Raw genomic sequence first — 23,393 nt, 5'->3', positions numbered from 1 at the left:
GCTTTCTTTTGAGGTCCACTGGCATGAAAAATGGTTCTCTATCCCTTCACTTTCAGTCTGGAGATATCTTTAGGTTCAAAATAAGTCTCTTGTAGACAGCATATGGATGGGTCATGTCTTTTTATCCAATCTGCAACCCTGTGGCATTATGGGAGCATTTAGGCCATTCACATTGAGAGTGATTATTGAGAGAGATGATTTTAATGATGTCATGTTGTCTGTGAAGTCTTTGTTTCTATAGATTGTAACTTTCTGTTCTGTATCACTCTTTGGGCCTTTTTACTTTTATAGAACCCCCCTTAATATCTCATGTAGGGCTGGCTTGGTGGTTACGAATTGCTTCAGTTCCTGCCGATCCTGGAAGGTCCTTATCTCTCCATCAATTCCGAATGACAGCCTTGCTGGATAAAGGGTCCTTGGCTGCATGTTTTTCTCAGATAGAGCTTTGAAAATACCCTGCCAACCCTTCCTGGCCTGCCAGGTCTCTGTATCCAGGTCTGATGTTATTCTGATACTTTTCCCTCTGTACATAAGGGTTTTCTTCCCCCTGGCTGCTTTCAATACTGTATCCTTGGATCTAATATTTGTGAATTGCACTATGATGTGACGTGTAAGTTTGCCATGGTTGACCTTGGGAGGGGTCCTCTCTGCCTCTTGGACACAAATGCTTGTTTCCTTTGCCAGATTAGGGAAGTTCTCAGCTATAATTTGTTCAAATATCTCTTCTAGACCTCTCTTTTTCTCCAACCCCTCAGGGATGCCATTAATTCTGACATTGGAACATTTAATTGAGTCAGTAATCTCCCATAATCTACATTCTTGAGATTGGATTTTTTTGAGTCAAGTTCCCATTTTTTCCTTCTTTTCTATCATCCCATCTTCCAATTCACTAATTTGTTCTTCTGCCTTATTTACCCTGGGTGTCAGAGCATCCAGTTTAGATGGCATTTGATTCATAGCATTTTTAATTTCTGCCCGATTCGCTCTCATTTCCTCCCTTAGAGATTCTATATTCTCATTAATATTTTCGTTTATATTTTTTCAAGCCTACACATCATCTTGTCCCTTGTTACTCTGAACTCCATTTCTGACAATTTGGTTATAGATCCATATCCATTAGTTGTGTGGCAGAGGCTGCAGCCTCTGTTTCTTTTCTTTGTTGGGGATTCCTCCTCCTTGTCATTCTGATGAGGAGAGGTTGCAGGGATACACAGAGCCCAAATAATTGACCAGGACCCAGGCAATGTGCACTTGTTTAATAGGGAGCTTAGGGATGTGGGCTTCTTGATTTTTCAGCCTGCCTTCTGGGGGAGGGGCCTGCCGCGCTGATACTCAGGCAACCCTGTTTGGGTAGAGTTGCCCTGTCCCCTGTGAGAGGGGTTGTGGATGGGCACAATGCCAACCGGTATTTCTGGGCTTTTGTTCTCTTGTGGCTTTCCCTGCCAATTTTCTGTGGCTCTTCTGAGAGTCAGAGCAGCAGTGGCAGTATCCTAGCCTCTGTCTCAGAACAGAGAGTTTGCAGTCTGCTCTCTACTAAGCTCCTCTGGCCACTTTAACTCTGTTTCTGTCAGTGCTGCTAAAAACCCCACAGTATCCTGGGTTGTATGCCCCACAGCCACTCTCCCAGCCCTCACTCCCAGGTCCAGCACGTCTGTCCTTTGTGCTTCTAACACCGCCAACCGCCCCCGGTTCCTGTGCGCTCTCCCGAGCTCCCTTTTTCTGTGTGCTTTGCGCGCCCTATGGAGCTCTGGTTTTCAGTCTGGTTGCACACGTTCCCAGGCTCACGGTCTCAGTCTGCTTTCTCGGGGGTGCTGCTCCGCAAGTCCAGCCCACTCCCCAGTGCAGGTGGCTACTGCTTCCCGGCTCCCGAGCACGGAAGCTCCCTCCCCCTTCCATTTATCTTTTGATATCTGTGCACAGATTCATGGTTCCCTGCTTCGTACCTCAATACTCAGCGCTGGAGATGTTCATTTGTAGAGATCCAGATGTATCTACCTATGTCTTGGGCTGAGTTCGTGGGTGTTCAGTATGATCTGGTAGATATCCAGCTTGATTCAGGGGCCTAGCTTAAAAAGGTCCCCTACTCCTCCGCCATCTTTTTTCTTTCCTGGGTTTGTGCCTTTTTTATTTGAGTGACTGCCCTCAGCCTCTGGGTTATCCATACTTGATTTTTTTTTTCTGCTGGCACAAGCTGAGTAGTATCTGTCAGCTGTTCATCTATTTTCCCACTAGGACATCTTGTTCTATTAATTATCTCCATAACTCTTTGTATGTTAGACCTTCCTAAATGCCTTTGTGACCTTGACTATCATTATGGTAATATGAACCCTTGGCTTCTGGAAGTTAAGAGCTGTCACCTTGCCTCTGTTGTTTCAGGGTCCTTTATTCCCAATGTTATCAACAAGCCAAGCTCTTTAACAGAATCTCCTATTGCTATCTATGGCCTATAAAGGAGAGTCACTACTAAACTTACTAGTAATTCCAGTATCTCCCTTGACAGTGTATTCTTTATAGCTTTGGTAAATGGTGTGTCCTCTGGTCTTTTGCATGGAATGTAATCTTTGGGAAGGGCTTCTGTCCATACATAGTATATCCAATCCAGCCTGTCCATATCCCTGAGCCCATTAATCCTTTCTTTCATCATTTCCCACAATAATTATGATATTTCAATTTTACTTAGCATAAGTCATTATGTTTTCAATGTTTCTTGAACTCATCCCACTAATGGGTTTGTATCATCTACTGTTATCATTACCAGTGTATTTAGTTGTATATCTTAGAAGGGCCCTTCCAAGTCAACCCTTGTTTATATAATTTTAAGTTATTGTTCCCTGATCAGGCATGCTATATTATAAAATATAGTTCTATTTGTACTCCCCTAACTCCTTTCAGTATATACAGACTTGGTTTTGCAGTTTCATTGGGATATATTCCATTTCCTTTCAAATAAACTAGATTATTCCCCAAATGAGTTGTGCTATGACTTAACTCTAGTTGTATGTCTAGCAATCAAGAGAGAAGGTGGCCTATTCCATGGCTCAGAGTCTCAGTTATGCCTTAATTGGAGCTTTACTGTCTTTGAGATTCAGCCACTCTAAATCCTGGGCTTGTTCTGCTTGGCTCTCTCTGCCCTGTCACTATAACAGATGAAAGTTTCTTTGTATTATACGAAAATGCCTTCTGGTTTTCACATTTGGCTTTAAGTTGCCTGTTACTCATTCTCAACTGTTCATTATCTTTCTGGTGATTACTGATGGTGGTTACCAAGGACTATCTAATCCCCTTATTTTAGGGGTTCCTGGGTGCCTCAGTCAGTTAAGTGTCTGACTCTTGATTTTGGCTCTTGTCATGATCTCATGGGTTATAGGATCGAGCCCCATGTCAGACTCCACACTCTCAGGGAGTCTGCTTGGGATTCTCTCTCTCTTTCCCCCTGCCCCTCCCCCCACTTGTGCTCACTCTCTCTTTCTCTCAAAAAGATAAATAAAAAATTTTTTAAAAATTACTATTTTATCTGTAAGTCCGGAACAACTGATATGCCTGTTACTGCATTCCCTTCCATTGGTATGCATTCCTAATTCACCACCAATGAAAGTTTTAATAACTATGCTACAACTTTTTTTCAGAAGCTGTCTATGCTCCACCTACATCAATGATGAAATTCTCATTGTAAGCTGAGTGGTCACTGATCCAGCTCCAAATGCCTATCTTATCATTTTCTTTATCAGAACACTCCACTTCCAGTTCCAATAGTCACAGGTTGGGTTCATTGGAAGCAAAGGTGAAATTAAGTTGAAGATACAGATATTTATCATCCATCATCCCTTTGAAGAGAGAAAGAAGGAAGTGGAATTGGGCAGAGGGAAGTTTAACTGTGGTATAGTTCCAACATAGCCTTGGCCAACCCATCAGGGAGCTCTGGAGCAAATACTGTCCATCACAGTGCCCCCTGTTGGGTCCAGACAATCAGAACTTTATACCTCTGCCTTGCTCAGTCATCAAATGTGGGCTACCAGGAGAAGGGTGTGACCCTTGAGCATGGTGGCTTTCTGTAGCTGAGAGAGAAACTGAAGGAGAAGTTATGTGGAAGCTGTCTACTGATGACATTCCTCACAGCTGGACATCAAGCCCTTCCTTGAAAGGGTACCTGGGACACACATGTCTATGTCTACTACATCAAGTCTCACCAGACATGCCTCCTAAAGATTTCTTGCCCCTGTCCACCTCCCTACACCTCCTGTATCACTACCCTTGACCAAGTCACCATCATTTGTCTCCTTGATTACAATAAACCTCTAACTGGTCTTCCTGAATCCAGTGTTGCAGTCCAACAATCCATTCTTCACACAGAAGCCAGAGTGATCTTCCAACAATATAGAAATAACTGGCATTCCTGTGCCTACCCACTGATCTCAGGATGAAGTCTCAAACCATTAACATGTCCAATATGGTTTTGAATGATCATGCCTAGTCTATCTCCCTCATGTCATCTATCACAATTCCCTCTACTGTTCTCTATGCTCTAAAATTACTGGAAGTACTGATTTTTGTTCCAGCTCCAATAGGCCCAGCTCTTTCTTCAACCAAAGACTTTTAAAGATCTATGCTTTCAGCCTGAGGCCACCTGCCAACTTCTGTTTCCATTTCCCTTTGCCTGCCATTTCCCATCTTCACTCTTCCATTTTCAGTTTAATTGCCACTGACTCAAACAAGCTCTCCTTGATCCTCCTATACTAGGTCAAGACCTTGTGATAGTCTCTCATAACTCCCTGTACTTTTACCACGTATGTTGATCTCAATTTTAACCAGTCACTATGACTGGTTTAATGTCTGCTTTCCCAGATAGACTAAAAGATCAATGAGAGCAGAGACTCTGTCTGCCTTGTTTATTTCTGTGTTTGCAAGCTTCCTCTTACTATATTTGCCTCATTTCTTGACATACAGATTCTTAGCACTTTCCTTTGAACCTTTAATCTTGGTTCTCATCCTCATGTAGTTTAATCCAGGCCTTCTCCTATGCTGGTTTGTGGTTCCCTAAATAAAAATCAAAATTATCATTATCATTATTATTACAAAAGAAATAACCAGTAGTGATTTAATACCCAAACTGGAAATTCCATCCCCTTAACAGAACAAATATATATATATAGCAAAACTCAAAATAGCCCACTCTCACCTTGCTTTGACTCTATGAAAAATAATTCTCAATATCTTTTCCAATTAAGCAAAAACAGGAAACACAAAAAATTAACCAAAATAACCTGTTATTATTTCTCAAAAAGTACTACTGCAACTTATATCCAAATACCTAAATGTAGAAAACATTATTTTTCCAACTACCTAATTTTATATTGTGTGGTGCTTGTACCCACAACTCACCAGGAAATGCATAAAATTTCATTGTGATAATAATATTCAGTGACAAACTAACAAAATTAACAAAAGTGCCTAAATGCAGGTTTATCTTCAATTTAATTGAGAAACTTCCTCACTGTGGCAATCTTGCAGCTCTCCATAGCTGCTCATAGCTTTTCTTTCTTCTGGAAAATCCTCTCTGGAAACTAAGAAATTCCCATGAACAATTAGCTCCCAAATTTTGTAAATACCAGAAATAAGATACTCCTGTTGGTCTTAGCCAAGTCTGGGTCCGGCAAACCTCCAGCCTACATTTACCCATTCCTGTGAAGGAGGAAGGATTAATGGTGAGTGGCAAATCATCCCATCCATCATCCTGAAGTGCTACAGGGACAGGAGAACTTTTACTGCTTGTGAAAAAGAAAGGGAAGCTTTGCCTAATAAAGCATGAAATCTCTTTAAAATGGTGTAAAACAAAATTTCAGGTGTCCTATCATCTTGAATTACCACATCAAAGTGAAAGTGACCATTATTTCTGCAAAGCACATACATGCACAAATTTAAAATAGTATCTCTGATGGGAAGCCGGGGTGGCTCAGTCAGTTAAGCATCTGCCTTCAGCTCAGGTCATGATTCCAAGGTCCTGGGATTGAGTCTTGCATTAGGCTCTTTGTTCAGCCTGCTTCTCCCTCTGCCTGCCGCTCCCCCTGCTTTTGCTCTCTCTCTCTGACTAATAAATAAATAAAATATTTTTAAAAATAAATAAAATAAAATTATATCTCTGGCATTTACCTATCTATCCTCCATCTTTTTAAAAAGTTTTTATTTATTTATTTGAGAAAGGGAGAGAGAACACAAGCTGGGGGAACAGCAGGCAGAGGAAGAGGGAGAAGCAGGCTCCCTGCTGAGCAAGGAGCCCAATGAGGGACTCGATCCCAAGAACCCAGAATCATGACCTGAGCCGAAGGTAGATGTTTAACTGACTGAACCACCCAGGCGCCCTCTATCCTTCACCTTTATGAAGACGCAGTTTCTAATAGCATTTTGTATTGAAACAGCCATGATGTTTCTTTACAATGCAAATAGAAATATGACAGTCATGAAAAATCACTGACATGCTCCTATGCTTTTGAATTGTTTAGATTCCCATGAAGGAGCAGATGAAAAAGGAAGACAAAAGCATATTTCACAACAGTTTTTCACCTTGTATTCATGCTCAAATATTAATCTCTCCCCACTATAAACACAGCCACACATTTAAAATGTCCTGAAATTTACTCAATAGGTATCTACTAATCCAGTTAAACATTACTTTTTTTTTGTTTTTATTTGCCGAAGAAAGAAACCAGCTCTCCCCCCCACCCAGTCCCCACTGAGTTCCCAGGTTAACAGGTAAAAATCACTCAAAGTGCACTTCCTATGATGCATTATAATCATCCGCTTGTGGGCCTGTCTTTCTTGGAGACTCTGGAGTGAAGAGATCATGATTACATTTTCCTGCACCCTCAGCACCTCCAATAGGGTCTGGACCAATGTATTTCCTCTGTCCTTCTTTAAGGCAGAGGCTCTTGAAGTGTGGTCCCCTAACCAGTAGCACTGGCTTTGTTTCACAACCTGTTAGAAATGCAGATTCTCTGGCCCTGTCCTGACCTACTCCATCAGAAACTCCAGGGTATGGGCCTAGACATCTGTGTTTTAATAAGCCCTATACATAGTGCCCAGATTCTGATGCCTACTAAGTGTTAGAACTAGTGTTTTAAGGAATAAATACCAAATCCCAAGACAATGAAAAAATTCATAAAGACTCTGATTTATCTAAATGTCAGTGGTACTGCTATAGTTTTTGCATTGTAGGACTATTCTGTACCAATTAAGATGAGCTTAACTACCAGCAGTTACCAAGTATTCCAAACAAAGTTACATACTATACTCATGGATTACAAGTGTAATTATTACAAAAACATAAATTCTCCCTATATTAATCTATAGATTGAACACAATCCTATTCAAAATCTAAGACTTTTTGTGGAATTTGACATGTTTCTAAAATCAATATGGAAATTCAAAACATAAAGAGTAAGCAAAGAAATATTGAAGAAGATGAATAAAGCTGGAGAACTCACACTACCAGATGTCATGAACTTTTATAGGGCTATCATATTCAAGACAATGTGGTATTAGTACAAAGAAGTACTCAACTTCATAATCTTCAGGGAAATGCAAATTAAAACCACCACTCACACCACCAGAACGGTGGAACACACACAATATGTGTTAGGGAGAATGTGAGGCAAAGTGACAATACATTGCTGGTGGAAGGGTAAATTTGTAAAAACCACTTTGAAAACTTGTTGAGCAGGACCTACTAAAGTTGAATATGTGTATAATTCATGACTCAGCAATTACAGTCTAGGAGGGAGATGGAGAAGTGGAGGAGTCTGTCATAGCAGAACCCATGAAAACAGATTGCATAGTAGTGGGAGGTAAGACTTGCAAATTGCCTCAGTGAGAAAGGATTACCCTCAAACGCATGAAATTTAGTTTTCTCATCTGGGGTCATGAAATTACCAGTATATAGTGTGTGGACACCTGGTCTCAAAGGCTGTAGTCTGGTAACTAGCTTGTGAAAGGGAAAGCGTTTGTCAAGAGAAAGGACCTTATGGGGCTGTGCACAAGAACTCTGGAGTTGTCAACAGGAAAGCAGCCCCTTGCTCCAAAATGGATCTTCCTTCAGATTCTCACACCATCAGAAGGCTTTTCTGAGAATAAGGTTCTCATCTCAGCCACTCAAATGTTCCAAGCCTTCCCTGTCCAGAGGTATGGGTGCCCACTCTCTATTGAGTACTGACTCAGAGCCAAGTAGAAAGTATCACACACAGCCTCCTCCATGAGATACCATTCCAAACCCAGCATCCCTGTGGTGCAGATACCACTGCCTTCATTCTCATCACAGACTTCAGAAACTCCAGACAAATTTAAAACATAGGGGGCTTATGGGGGCTTCTGAACACTAACCTGGCCTCTGCATAACATCACAGCCTGTGTCCTCATTTATGAAAACTTCAGAAAAATGTATGTCCTGTCTCTGTGATGCATGGCTTTTTATCTCACTTATGCCACCTCATAACTTATTTCTGCTGCTAATAACCACTGGCCCTTATCCCACTGGAACAGAAAAAATTGGTGTGTGTGTGTGTGTGTGTGTGTGTGTGTGTGTGTGTGTTTCAGCTGCCTAGGAAGAGACATGAGTTTTCTTTGTACTTGAGGTCCTTGCGCAGTGCCTGGGACACTGCATAAGTAATTGGGGAGTGACTGGGGGGAGCCAACATCTACCCAGTATTTAAGAAAGCAGCCACAACTTACAGAGTAATCACTGTGGGAACAGAGGGAGTGCTGTGAACAGTGATATAAACAGTGGTCACTCATCATTCTTCTCTGGCCATTTAAGCAGAAGCACTAATCGTTTCCACTTCAGTGTACATGTTGAAGGATAATTGAGCTATATCTTTAGAAGGTCCTATCACCAGGTTTCACCCTGATTTATGAAAAAAAAAAATTTCCAGGTCCTTCTGCTTTGTCTCCCTCTGGGTTCAATCCAAAGTAGGCAATAGTAAAAACAACTCCTGGAGGTTGTATATTAGGTCAGGAAAGCAATATGAAAGAGGGAGAAAGGCCCTATCCAACTGGGTAGTCTGATTGCTGAAGTAATAAGTCCATCCATGAGGAAGACCTTAAACCAAGAACATTTTTAAAAAAAGAAAATCACATGTGAGACAGAGAACTCACTGGGTTCTGAGGTATTGAGAAGTTTTCAGGTAAAAGTAGTATCAGAGGTATCTTTCCCAGAGGAGAGTTTGGAGCTGGGCCAGGAAGGAGGGCAGAAACATAGAATAGGGGAGAGTAGGAAGCCAAGGACTGTGAAAAATTCTGAGAGGAATGGCAAGTTAAAGGGAGTGGCATGGGGTACAAAGCCCACAAGTGACAATAGTAGCAGAGATGAGCTGGCCTAGAGCAGAGTATGTACCTGTATATGGGAAGTGAGGGTTAGGGATAGGTAAGTTGTTGAAACAAGAAAAAGTATTGTGAAATGTACCAGGGAGGCAGGAGGGCACATGTTGTTGGCAGTGCTTAATGGCCAAATACAAAACTAGAGTCCTAATGGAGAAGATGTCTGTGCAGAAGTGTGATGGGGAGGCCTATATCTGAGGATGGCTCTTCCAGCACAGAGCTTTCTGAAGAGTTCATAAGGGAACCCTAGGATTCTTCGGGTGAGAGTCAGGGTGCATTACACTGAGAAGGAAGAAGAGGGACTGAGTGAGCAAGAGCATAGGCTCATGGCCCCCACTTCAATTATAGCTGTTCTGCCACCCTTGTTTTCATGGATTGGGGATGATACACAGTAAAATTATTGCTACCCTATCTAGGGGAAATTATTCAGGTGGATACAAGGATTACATTAATAAAAAAGTTTGAAAACAACCATTTACCATTTTTATATAAGAGTACTGGGAAGAGGAAGATGTCTGCAGAGCAGGAGGACCCTAGGCTCCTCTCGTCCTACAAACACAACTACGTAACTATCACATCAACTTAAATACCCCAGGAATTGACCTGAAGGATGAAAGAACAAACTCAACAACTAAAGGGAGAGAAGAGGCCTCACTGAAGAAGGTAGAAATTGTAGAAATGTGGTTTAGGGGGAAAATGGTTCATGGGTGGTGTGGAGGAAAGGGAGCTATGGTCTCAAAGAAGGGCAAGAGAGATAGCAGCACATAGGGGAATCCACAAGGAAAGCATTTCCCCAAGCCCACTGGCTTAGAAAATAAGAGGGGCTGAATTTCATGAGTTCTTGCAACCAGCAGCACTTAAAGCCTGGAGTTTTAAAGGTCAGCAGGCTTGGCTGGAATAGACTCCAGAGGGCATTGCACTGCTCCTGAAGAAAATGCAGGCAAACAACCCAGGGGACAGTGTGGAAACAGCAATCTGAAGAGCACCTGGGGCACAATTGGGGAGATTATTTACTGTTTTTGGATGAGTCCCTGAGAGGCAGGACTCATGGAAACACCTCTTTGGGAACAAAGAAGCTGGCAGTGCCATTTCCATCCCCCACCCCTCAGCATAAACATAGAACAACCTGTGGGGAAATAGCACAACACCGACACTGGCTGCCTAATTTGCTTACACCAAGCCCCACCCGCTGTGATCTGGTGGGACTGACCTTCTCTGTCAAGCTTGTTTTGACCCAGCAGAGCAGGCTCCTCCCCCAGAAGACCATCACAAACCCTTGTCCACACCATATCTATAGACCAGAGAGCTCTGCAGGGACTCAGTTCTGGTGGAGGTGGTGACAGGTCTCGTTTCATAAGCAGACCAGAGCACATCTAGTTAAAACTTACTACATTCAGGCCAGGGACCAAACATTGCCCAAAACAGGCAAGGAGAGCCTCTGCAGATGACTGGCCTGAAGGATAGAGCAGCCAAAACACAACAGCAGAGCACACACCTGAAGTATTCCCTCAAACACCAGGCCCTGGCACTCCATGACCTCTTCTTCCTAAAGCCAGAACTTTCAGGAGCAGGGGACATAACTGGATTTTTCTTACAAGTGGAAGAAGGCAGAGACTTAAACAAAATGCCAAAACAGAGGAATTTATCCCAAATGAAAGAACAAGATAAGGCCACAGCCAGAGACCTAAAAGCAACTTACTGACTGGGAGAAGATATTTGCAAATGGAAGATCTGCTAAAGGGTTAGTATCCAAAATATATGACGAACTTACACAACTCAACACCAAAATAAATAAATAATCCAATTAAAAATGGGCAGAAGATATGAACAGACATTTCACCAAAGGAGACATCCAGATGGCAAACAGACACATGAAAAGATGTGAAAAGATGTTCAACATCACTCATCATTAGGGAAATGCAAATCAAAACCACAGTGAGATATCCTTTTACATCTGTCAGAATGGATAAAATCAAAAACACAAGAAACAAGTGTTGACAAGGATGTGGAGAAAAAGGAACCCTTCTGTACTGTGGGTGGGAAAGCAAACTGGTGCAGCCACTATGGAAACAGTTTGGAGTTTCTGCAAAAAGTTAAAAATAGAATTACCCTGTGTTCCAGTATTTGCACTACTGGGTATTTACCCCCAAAATGCAAAAATACTAATTCAAAGGGATACGTGCTCCTTTATGTTTATAGCAGCATTACTTATAATAGCCAAATTATGGAGACAGCCTAAGTGTCCATCAACTGATGAATGGATAAAGAAGAAGTGGTGTGTGTGTGTGTGTGTGTGTGTGTGTGTGTGTGTGTAATGGAATATTACTCAGCCATGAAAAAGAATGAAATCCTGCCATTTACAGCAACATGGATGGAGACAGAAAGTATTATGCTAAGTGAAATCAGTCACTCAGAAAAAGAATACCATATGATTTCACTCATGTGGAATTTAAGAAACAAGACAAGTAAGCAAAGGAAAAGAGAGAGAGAGAGAGAGAGAGAGAGAGAGGGAGAGACTATCCAAGAAACAGACTCTTAACTGTAGAGAAGAAACTGATGGTTACCAGAGGGGAGGTGGGTGTGGGGATGAGTGAAATCGATGATGGGGATTAAGGAGGACACTTGTCATGATGAGCACTGGGTGATATATGAATTACTGAATCACTATATTATACACCTGAAACTAACATAACATTGTATGTTAACTATACTGGAATTGAAATTTTAAAAAACCAAAATAAAAAAACCCAAAATCAATTTATTGTCTCAGTTTTCATGGTCAGAATTCTAGAAACAGCATAGCTTAACTGGGTCCTCTGCTTAGGGTCTCACGAGGCTATCAAAGCGCAGGCAGAACTACACTCCATTCTGGAGGCTTTGAGGAAGAATCAGCTTCCAGGCTCATTCAGGTTGTTGGCAGAATTTAATTTCTTGTGGTTGCAGGATGGTGGTTTCCATTTATTACTAGCTGTCATCCAGGGTCCTTTCTCCCAGGAAATTCAGAGTGCCTGCATTTCTTCATACATGGCACTTCCCTCTTCAAAATAGCACTGAACTGCCAATTCCTCATGCTTCAACTGTTTCTGATTTCCTTTTTGTTCTCTCTGCTTTTAAGGGCTTATTTGATTATATTAGGTCCACCAGCAAAACCCAGAAAATCAGTTCTTCTTAAGGTCAAGTGATTAGTAACGTTAATTATATCTGTAAAGCCCTTTGTGTCATGTAATTAACATATTAATGGGAGTAAATAACACCAACAAGTGAAGAACAAGAGATCAAAATGCTGCCTCTTACAGTCAACAAAATATTACAGTCACCTCAAAGGGGAGAAGTTTCCAGTGATCTTTACTTTTATTCACATGCATTCCTGTTGTTTGATTTTGAAAATTCATATGTACTAATTATAACCAGAGAAGAAAATCTATTTATTCCATAAAGAAATAAAATATACCAGTATAAGAGACCTGGCTCTTTGTTATGGACTAGTGTTTGGTGGTGGGGGTGGAAATTCTGCAACCCATAGTAGCCTTGCATCTACAGTATATGTTATCCCATTTTTTAATTTAAATTCAATTAGCCGATATATAGTACATCATTAGTTTCAGATGTAGTGTTCAATAATTTATCAGTTGCATATAACACCTAGTGCTCATCATATCACATGCCTTCCCCAATGCCCATCACCTTTGTCATTCCCTTGCTTAAGATTATTCAATTGCTCCCCTTACTTTCACAATCTGGGAAATGGTAAGGTCCATTTTTTGAATTGAAGCTTAGCTGGGGATCTGAGTGTCACTTCATCCCAGGTGCCCAAGATGGTGTACTGAGGGATTGAATTTTCCAAGCTATTTCCAAGAGAGGATCATTTCTAGCAGAGTCCTATGGAGACAAGCAGCCCCAGAAAGGCCTAGGTTGTTCACAGGCCTTTGGAGGAGAACAGGAGAACTAGCTCCTAGGTATCATGTGCCTGGTTAACAGGCCAATAACTTTCCTCCCTTGGCCACTCTCAGACCCATCCAGAGGGAGAGAAGGGCAAACCCATCTGTCTACTAGTCGTTTCAAGTTTAGGGGTTAGCATTTCCAGGAATCTAGTCCTCCAGGTCAAAATGATTCTTGCTTTCCCGTAAGAGAGCAGTATAAATCAGATCTGTGGGGAATAGAGCAAGTCTTTCACGTCTTTTTCAATGATGGGGAAGTGATCGACTTGAATAGCCTCTGTGGAAGAAGGGGGAAGTCTATGTCCTATTAGGAGCTTTGTGGGGTTGACAGAGTCAAGGTTACCTTCAAGTTCCAGGTTCAGCACTATGCAGGGATGAGCTGAGATCTGCAATGTAGCCAAAGCCATTCCTGGCCACAGCTCAGCAGGGGCCACACAGAAGGCCTCTGTTTTGGGTAGGTAGGGTCTGTTTGGGGCAGACTTTGTATAGACACTGTGGAATGTTCCTAATATGGTAGGGGCCTAATAGAGATCTTCTTTTAGGTGTAGGGTAGGATATAACTCCATATAGAGAAAATGAAAAAAGCATGTTTATATGTGTCTATACTTACAAATCTAAATATTTAGCTCTCCAGGGGGCATAGGCTGAAATGTTCATAGTAGTCCCCAATTGCAGTGGTGTTGGGGGTCAGGAGAAAATGAGAGAGATATTCCTCATTTTACACACATTTTGCCATCTAAATTTTTTAACAGGTGCTTATATTATGGAAGAGAGTGACCATGGCATTAACATCAGGGCCTAGCAGCCTCTCTCTCAGTTTTGTGTCTTTCCTGATATATACCCATGATCAGAGCCTTGGCAGTGTCTCCCAGCCTTTGGTGGGCCTCTCAGTCCCAGGCTCAGCAGCTGCTGCTGTTTTAAATATATTGTTTGCTCCCTCAAATGGCAAATTCTCCAGGGAGCCCACCACACCAACTGAAAATTTAGGGTAATAGGTGAGATTTCTTTGCCCTACAGAAAAGAAAAAGCAGACTCCTTCTACTGAGCTCTCATTGGGAGAGTCTAGGAAATCAGACTTACATGGGAAGGCAGCAGTAATGTCACCAGGGAGTTATGCATCATGCTTCAGGAAGATGTGATGAACAGATAAGTTCTAGAATCCCCGGCAGTCACCCATTGAGTTTCTCACTGTGCAGAATACAAAGCAGTCCATGTCTTTCTATAATCTGCCTTTGCAATCTGCCTTTGCCTTCCCACCCCAGGCTGCATAGAGGACCTTGATCAAAAGCTGATATATTCCTAGTGTGTGGCAATGCCCACCTGTGTTTCTGCTTTTCAGATCTCATCCTCATCTTTTTTTCTCTAGTTTATCTTTTTGCTGAGCCTCCCAGTCTTGTCTGAAAGTCCAGACTCAAAGCCATGTTTCAGTTTGTTGAACAAATAGCAACAACAACAAAGCCCCAAACTGAAGAAATGGTAATGGGAATTTTTTCAATACCTTTAATTGGGCTAAATCCTACATTGTTTTTCAAACATTTAGCAGCCCATTATGGTTTGTAGAAGAAAATATATGAGAAAAATACATATGGATATAAGATGATTTTTATTGTGAAAATATTATACTATATATGTGCACATATGTATATGTCAAGAAACAGAACATTACAACCTCCCAGATACTTTCTGTGTTCCTTTCCCACTCACTAAGCCAGTCTTCATTTCTAATTTAAGGATAATATTAAATATGTATCAGTAAATTGCAATATATGATATAAAACATATGTGCGCACTTAAAATAGTAATTATAAAACATACATTTGTGTGAACACTACCTAACTTAAAGAATAGAACGCTTCATGTAATTTATAAATCTTCAGGATGCCCCTTCTCAAATATATCCCGCACTCTATCAAGCCTAAACTAACTCCTTTTCTTTTTTTTTTTTTTTTTTTTTTTTTAAAGATTTTATTTATTTATTTGACAGAGAGAGACAGCCAGCGAGAGAGGGAACACAGCAGGGGGAGTGGGAGAGGAAGAAGCAGGCTCATAGCAGAGGAGCCTGATGTGGGACTCGATCCCGGTACGCCAGGATCACGCCCTGAGCCGAAGGCAGACGCTTTAACGACTGCGCCACCCAGGCGCCCCTAAACTAACTCCTTTTCTGACTTTTAGAATAATCTTTACCTTGCTCTTACTGATACTTTTACCATCTTCCCTTGCACCCCTAAACACTATAGTTTTGCCTGTTCTTAAACTTTTTAATATGCAATTATACTGCATATTCACTTCTTTTGACTTGCTAATTTTGCTCACTCTAATGAATCTCATTTATCTTGATGCTAGTAGCTGTAAATTTCTTCATTTTTTCATTGCTGTATAAATTCTATTCTATGAACATTCTAGCATATATTCACCAGTTCTAATAATGAGGAGCATTTGTGTTATTTCTGGTTTGGGAGGGTTATGAACAATGATCCTATGAACAGCAAAAACAGAAACAAAACAAAACAACAAAACAAACCAAAAAACCCTGTCATATTAGGGGAACTCAGAGATATTTGACACTTTAATAATTTGCAATATTTCTAATGTTTTAAATGACAGCTTTACTATTTTCTAAATTTTCCTATACATGGATAACCAAAAGTAAGAGAGTTCTTAACTTTTGACAAAAATGTTGAATGCTTACAGAACAATGATGATTTTTCCTATTGATTATTAAGATTGCTTATATGATTCCAGCTTACATGGTCCTCAACTACCGTGCAAAATACGGACTGTCTATACCAGTAAAAATCTTTCTACCTTTTGTTCTTTTTTTGGCATTCTTGACTTACTGCACTATTGCATAATATTTAGAATCATCTTGTCAAATATCACGCAAAATGACTGTTGGAATTTTACTTGTGATTACATTTCATCTTTAAAATAATTGAGAGAACTGACATTTTTACAATATTAAGTTTCTCAGTGAGCATAGTATATTTCTTTATTTATTGAAGTCAGCATTAGTTTCTGTATTAGTTTCCTATGGCTGCAGGGACAAAGTGCCACAAACTATGTTGTTTAAAGAACAGGAATGTATTGTCTCACAGTTCTGGAGGCTTGAAGTCCAAGATCAAGGTGTCAGCAAAGTTGGCTCCTTCTGAGGGCTGTGAGGAAGAGTCTTTTCCTTGCTTCTCTTCTACCTTCTAGTATTTTTTTGGCTTGCAGAAGCACAACTCCAATCTTCACATGGCATTCCCCCTGTGTGCACACCTGCCCATATACAAATGTCCCCTTTTTTATAAGGACACCAATTATATTGGATTAGAGGCCCACCCTACTTTCTTATTATCCAGTCCCAAAGCCACTTCCATATTTTTAGGTATTTGTTACAGTAACACCCTACTTCTTGGTATCAAAATCTATATTAGTTTGCTAGGGCTGCTGTAAATAAATACCACAAACTAAAATCTTAAAAAAGGGGGGGGACAGGGGGCACCTGGGTGGCTCAGTCAGTTAAGAGACTGCTTTCAGCTCTTGTCATGATCCCAGGGTCCTGAGGTAGAGCCCCCCCTGTCTGGCTCCCTGCCTCTTTCTCTCCCTCTGTCCTTCCCCCCTGCTTGTGCTCATGCTCTGTCTCAAATAAATAAATAAATAAATAAAATCTTAAAAAAAATAAGTGCCACAAACTTAGTAGCTTAAACTATAGAAATTTATTATCTGACACTTCTGGAAGCTGGAAGTCTGAAAGAAGGTGTTGGCTGGGTTGATTCCTTCTGAGGGCTGTAAGAGAATAATTTGTTCCAGGTCTCTCTTCTTGACTTGTCTTCTTCCTGTGTGTCTTCACATGATCTTTCCTCTATGTATGTCTGTCTGGTTTTTTTTTTTCAAATTTTCCCTTTTTAGAAGGACAACAGTCATATTGAATCAGGGTCCATCCTAAAGACCTTATCTTAGCTAATTACAACTGCAATGACTCTATTTCCAAGTAAGTTCACATTCTGATACACCGGGGTTTAAGATTTCAACATATGAATTGGGGGGCAGGGGCACAATTTAATTTATAACAGTATTCTCTGAATAAAGTTTTATAAATTTTCCATGTAAGTCTTTAATGTCTTAGATTCATTCCTTAGTATTTGTGTCAATTATCAATTTATTGCCTCTTAGCTTGAAATGTATCCTTTAATATATGCTCTGTGATTTTAAAAATGTAATTCCCTTAAACATTTCTCAAGTAAGCACGATGTTAATCTTTCTCAGTAGATGGCAGTAGAGAGACACTAAAGGAGGAAGAGGATTTTCTTGTAGCACCTTGAATACTTAGTGTAGGTCTGAGGCCATATGGTGGACCTCTGTCCCAGCCACAGGCCTGGAACTCAGTGTCCCTCCAATCTTGCAGCCTCCCTCTGGCAATAGTCTGTCTGTGGCCCTCTCAACATGGAAACCTGAATCCCTAAGGTTTTTTACCAGCCCCTCTGTGAAATTGCCTCTCACCAGTACAAATGCCCAAAAGGCTTTCTTCTATACATGTGTACCTGAAGGCCTCTCGCCTGACACCAGCATTCTGATTCACTCTGCAGGCCTCAGCACAAGCTGGTCTGTTGCCTGGAGGACCACAGTGATCTGCTGCTTTTTCTGCAAGCCTTCTGCACATTCTGCCTGCCTACTGATTGCTGCCTGGAGGGTTCCCACCCTTTCTGTTCACCCACCGTACATCCAGGTCACCAGTTGCTAATTACCTTCTCCTTGCCTGTCCTCCTGAAGGTTGGGTTACTTTCTACTTGTCTAGGGAGTGTAGACCAGAGATGACCTAACTAAATCAGCCAATTTCTCTGCTATCCACGGGACTGATTTGCACCTTATCCCATGAGGAGGACTGAACTCCTCTGTTTCCTTTCTTGGATACTCTCTCAGCCATTGGGTATCATATAGTTTCCTTATGTCTCTCTTTCATCATAGTTTAGTAATTATTTGCATTAAATTTACCACCTGTAACCTGCTATGTGGTGTCTCGGTCCTGATGAGACCCATGCTGATACTATAAACCACATTTCTGAGGAAATTTTTAGTACATTTCAATTTTATTCATTCTCTATTACTTTTTTGTAGATGTGCTGGGCTATAAATTATATATATATTCCAGTAGCCATAATTTAGTATAATAATTTATACATAGGTTAATTTGAGTTTTCTAGTCCATAATCATGACACCTATGAGTAATGACTGTTTTGTTTCTCCATTTATAATTCTTGTACTATTATTATTCTTGCCTTACTCAGTGAATTAAGATCTCCAATAGAATTGTCAGAAAGAACTATTTTTCTTTTCTTTTCTTTTTTTGCTTTTTAAGTTTTAATTTTATTCCAGTTAGTTAGCATACAGTGTTATATTAGCTTCAGGTGTTGTTATTCAACAATTCCATGTGTTATTCAGTGCTTGTCAATTAAGTGTACTCTTAATCCACTTCACCTATTTAACACATCTCCCACCACCCTCCCTCTAGTAACCATCAGATTATTCTCTATAATTAATAGTCTGTTTCTTGATTTGCCACTTTCTCCTTTTTCCCTTTGCTCATTTATTTCTTAAATTCCACATATCAGTAAAATCATATAGCATTTGTCTTTCTCTGACTGACTTATTTCACTTAGCATTATACTCTCTAGCTCCATCCATGTCCTTGTAAATGGCAAAATTTCATTCTTTTTATGGATGAATAATATTCCATTGTGTATATACCACATCTTCTTTATCCATTCATCAACCAATGGACACTTGGGCTGCTTCCACATCTTGGCTAACATAAATAATGCTGCTATAAACATAAGGGTGCATGCATCCCTTTGAATTAGTGTTTTTCTATCTTTTGGATTGTGGGGTCATAAGGTAGTTCTATTTTTAACTTTTTTAGGAACCTCCATACTGTTTTCCAGAGTGCCTGCACCAGTTTGCACTTCTACCAACAGTGCACGAGTGTTCCTTTTTCTCCACATCCTTGCTAACACCTGTTGTTTCTTGTGTTGTTGATTTTAGCCATTCTGACAGGTGTGAGGTCATATCTCATTGAGGTTCTGATTTGCATTTCCCTGATGATGAGTGATGTTGAGCATCTTTTCATGTCTCTCGTTAGGATTTGGAGAAATGTCTGTTCATGTCTTCTGCCCATATTTTATTTTATTTTGAAACATTTTTTAAAGATTTCATTTATTTATGAGAGAGAGAGAGTTTGTGTGTGTGTGTGTGTGTGTGTGTGTGTGTGCGCGCGCAGGAGTGGAGGGGAGGAGCAGAGGGAGAGGGGGAAGGAGAAGCAGACGCCCCACTGAGCAGTGAGCCCCATGTGGGGCTCAATCCTAGGACCCAGGGATCATAACCTGAGCTGAAGGCAGATGCTTAGCTGACTGAGCCACCCAGGTGCCCCTTCTGCCCATTTTTTAATTGGGTTATTTGCTTTGTGGGTGTTGAGTTGTATCAGTTCTTTATATATTTTGGATAATAACCCTTTACCAGATATGTCATTTGCAAATATCTTCTCTCTTTCTGTAGGTTGCCTTTTAGTTTTGTTGATTGTTTCCTTCCCTGTGAAGAATCTTTTTATTTTGATATAGTCCCAATTATTAATTTTTGCTTTTGTTTCCCTTACCTCAGGAGACATATCTAAAGAAAAGTTGTGCAGCCAATGTCAAAGAGGTTACTGCCTATGTTCTCTAGGATTTTGATGGTCTCACATTTAAGTCTTTCATACATTTTGAATTTATTTTTTATATGGTATAAGAAAGTAGCCCAGTTTCATTCTTCTGCATGTAGCTGTTCACCACCATTTACTGAAGAGACTGTCCTTTTACCATTGGATATTATTTCCTGCTTTGTCAAAAATTAATTGACCATAAACTTGTGGGTTTATTTCTGGGTTTTCTATTCTATTCCATTGATCTTCGTGTCTGTTTTTGTGCCAGAACAATGCTGTTTGATTACTACAGCTTTCTAATATAACTTGCAGCCCAGAATTGTGATGCCATCAGCTTTTCTTTTCTTTTCAAGATTGCTTTGGCTATTTGGGGTCTTTTCTGGTTCCATACAAATTTAAGGATTGTTTTTTCTAGTTCTGTGAAAAATGCTTTGGTATTTCGATATGGATTACATTAAATGTGTAGATTATTTTGGGTAGTATAGACATTTTAACATTATTTGTTCTTCCAATTCATGAGCATGGAATGTCTTTCCCATTCTTTATGTTGTCTTCAATTTTTTTCATCAGAGTTTTATAGTTTCCAGAGTATAGGTCTTTCACTTTTTTGCTTAGGTTTATTCCTAAGTATCTTATTATTTTTTGGTGCAACTATAAATGGGATTGTTGTCTTAATTTCTCTTTCTTCCACTTCATTATTGATATATAGAAATACAAAAGATTTCTGTACATTGACTTTGTATCCTTCAACTTCACTGAATTCGTTTATCAGTTCTAGCAATTTTTTAGTGGAATCTTTTGGGTTTTCTGTATCATATCTGCAAATAGTGAAAGTTTTACTTCTTCCTTACTGATTTGGATCCCTTTTATTTCTTTTTGTGGTCTGCCTGCTGTGGCTAGAACTTCCAGTACCATGTTGAATAAAAGTGGTGAGAGTGGACATCCTTGTCTTGTTTCTGACCTTGGGGAAAACACTCTTAGTGTTTTTCCCCCCATTAAGGATGATGTTAGTTGTGGGTTGTTCATATATGACTTTTATTATTTTGAGATATGTTCTCTCTAGACCTACTTTGTTTAAGGGTTTTTATCATGAATGGATGTTGTACTTTGTCAACACTTTTCCTGAATCTATTGAAGTGATTATATGGTTGTTACATTTTCTTATATTAATGTGATGTATCACCTTGATTGATTCGCAAATATTGAACCACACTTGCAACACAAGAATAAATCCCACTTTATCGTGGTGAATGATTTTTTTAAATGTGCTGTTGGATTCGGTTCGCTACTATTTTGGTGAGGATTTTTGCACCTATGTTAATGAGGCATATTGGCCTGTAGTTCTCTTTTTTAGTAGTGTTATTATTCAGTTTTGGTATCAGGGTAATACTGGCCTCATAGAATGAATTTGGAAGTTTTCCTTCATCTTCTATTTTTTGAAATAGTTTGAGAAGAATACGTATTAACTCTTCTTTAAATGTTTGGTAGAATTTGCCTGTGAAGCTGTCTGGTCCTGGACTTTTGTTTGTTGTGAGGTTTGTTTTTGTTTTTTTTAAATTACCGATTCAATCTCCTTGCTGGGAATCCGTCTAATGAAATTTTGTATTTCTTCGTATTTGTTTTTGTAGTTTATATGTTTGTAGGAATTTATCCATTTCTTCTAGGTCATCCAGTTTGTTGACATATAGTTTTTCATAATATATATCAAAATCCTAGAGGAGAATATAGGCTGTAACCTCTTCAACATCAGCCACAGCAACTTTTTTCAAGACATGTCTCTAAAGACAAAGGAAACAAAAGCGAAAATGAACTTTAGGGACATCATCAAGATAAAAAGCTTCTGCACAGCAAAGGAAATAGTCAACAAAACAAAGGGGCAACCCACAGAATGGGAGAAGATATTTGCAAATGACACTACAGATAAAGGGCTGGTATCCAAGATCTATAAAGAACTTATCAAAATTAACACCTAAAAACCAAATAATCTAGTCAAGAAATGGGCAGAAGACATTAACAGACATGTCTCCAAAAAAGACATAAAAATGGATAACAGACACATGAAAAAATATTCCACATCACTTGGTATCAGGGAAATACAAATCAAAACCATAATGAGATACCACCTTACACCAGCTAGAATGGCTAAAATTAACAAGACAGGAAACAACAAACATTGGCAAGGATGTAGAGAAAGGGGAACCCTCTTACAGTGTTGGTGGGAATGCAAGCTGGTGTAGCCACTCTGGAAAGCAGTATGGAGGTTCCTCAAGATGTTAAAAATAGAGCTATCCTACGACGCAGCAATTGCACTACTGGGTATTTATCCCAAAGATACAGATGTAGTGAAAAGGGGCACATGCACCCCAATGTTCATAGTATCAATGTCCACAATAGCCAAACTGTGGAAGAGCTTAGATGCCTGTCAACAGATGAATGGATAAAGAAGATGTGGTATATATATATACAATGGAATATTAGCCATCAGAAAGGATGAAGACCTATCATTTGCATCAACATGGATGGAACTGGAGGGGATTATGCTAAGTGAAGTAAGTCAAGTAAAGAAAGACAATTATCATACGGTTTCACTCATATGTGCAACATAAGAAATAGCCTGGAGGACCACAGGGGAAGGGAGGGAAAACTGAATGGGAAGAAATCAGAGAGGGAGACAAACCATGAGAGACTCTGGGAAACAAACTGAGGGTTACAGAAGGAAGGGGGGTGGGGGATGGGGTTACCGGGTGATGCGAATTAAGGAGGGCATGTGTTGTGATGAGCACTGGGGTTTACACACAACTAATGAATCATTGAACACTACAACAAAAACTAATGATGTACTATATGTTGGCTAACTGAATGTAATTAAAAAAAAAAAAAAGAAGGCGAGGTCCTGTACTGCCCTGCCATGTGATGTCCCCTGTTTCTTAGGGCCTGGCCTATTAGGGAGTGTCTCCAATATGTGCTTCATGTGCTCTGCTCTTTCATCCTGGTCACTTTTTCCTTCAGGCTGGTCATCTGCAGAACCCCTATTTTGTTTTGGGCAGTGTCTGGTCCCTGGCCTGCATGTGGTGAATTTTTACTAAGTGTTCTCTGGTCTGTTTGTGAAATGAGACCTGTCACCACCACCATGGGAATCAAGGCTCTGCAAAACTCCTGAATCAGGAGATGTGGTGTGAACAAGGATTGGACTAGACTTCTGGAAGAGGGGGTTTCCCTGCACTGGGACTGTGGCAATTGTGACTAGGAATGGTGGTTCCATTGGAGCATGGCGGAGGTGGTTTGGAGCTTGGTATAAGCAAGTTAGGTAGTGAGTGTCAGTGCTGGGCTGGTTTCTGCTGGTGGCCCTGTGCTTATGCTGAAGGGCAAGGGAGGGAAATGGTGCAGGCTAGTTCCTTTGTTCCCGGAAGGGTCTCTC

This window comes from Ursus arctos, chromosome X (assembly GCF_023065955.2).
Source record: "Ursus arctos isolate Adak ecotype North America chromosome X, UrsArc2.0, whole genome shotgun sequence".
Classification (NCBI taxonomy): Eukaryota; Metazoa; Chordata; class Mammalia; order Carnivora; family Ursidae; genus Ursus; species Ursus arctos.
Note: the sequence above shows the minus strand (reverse complement) of the source record.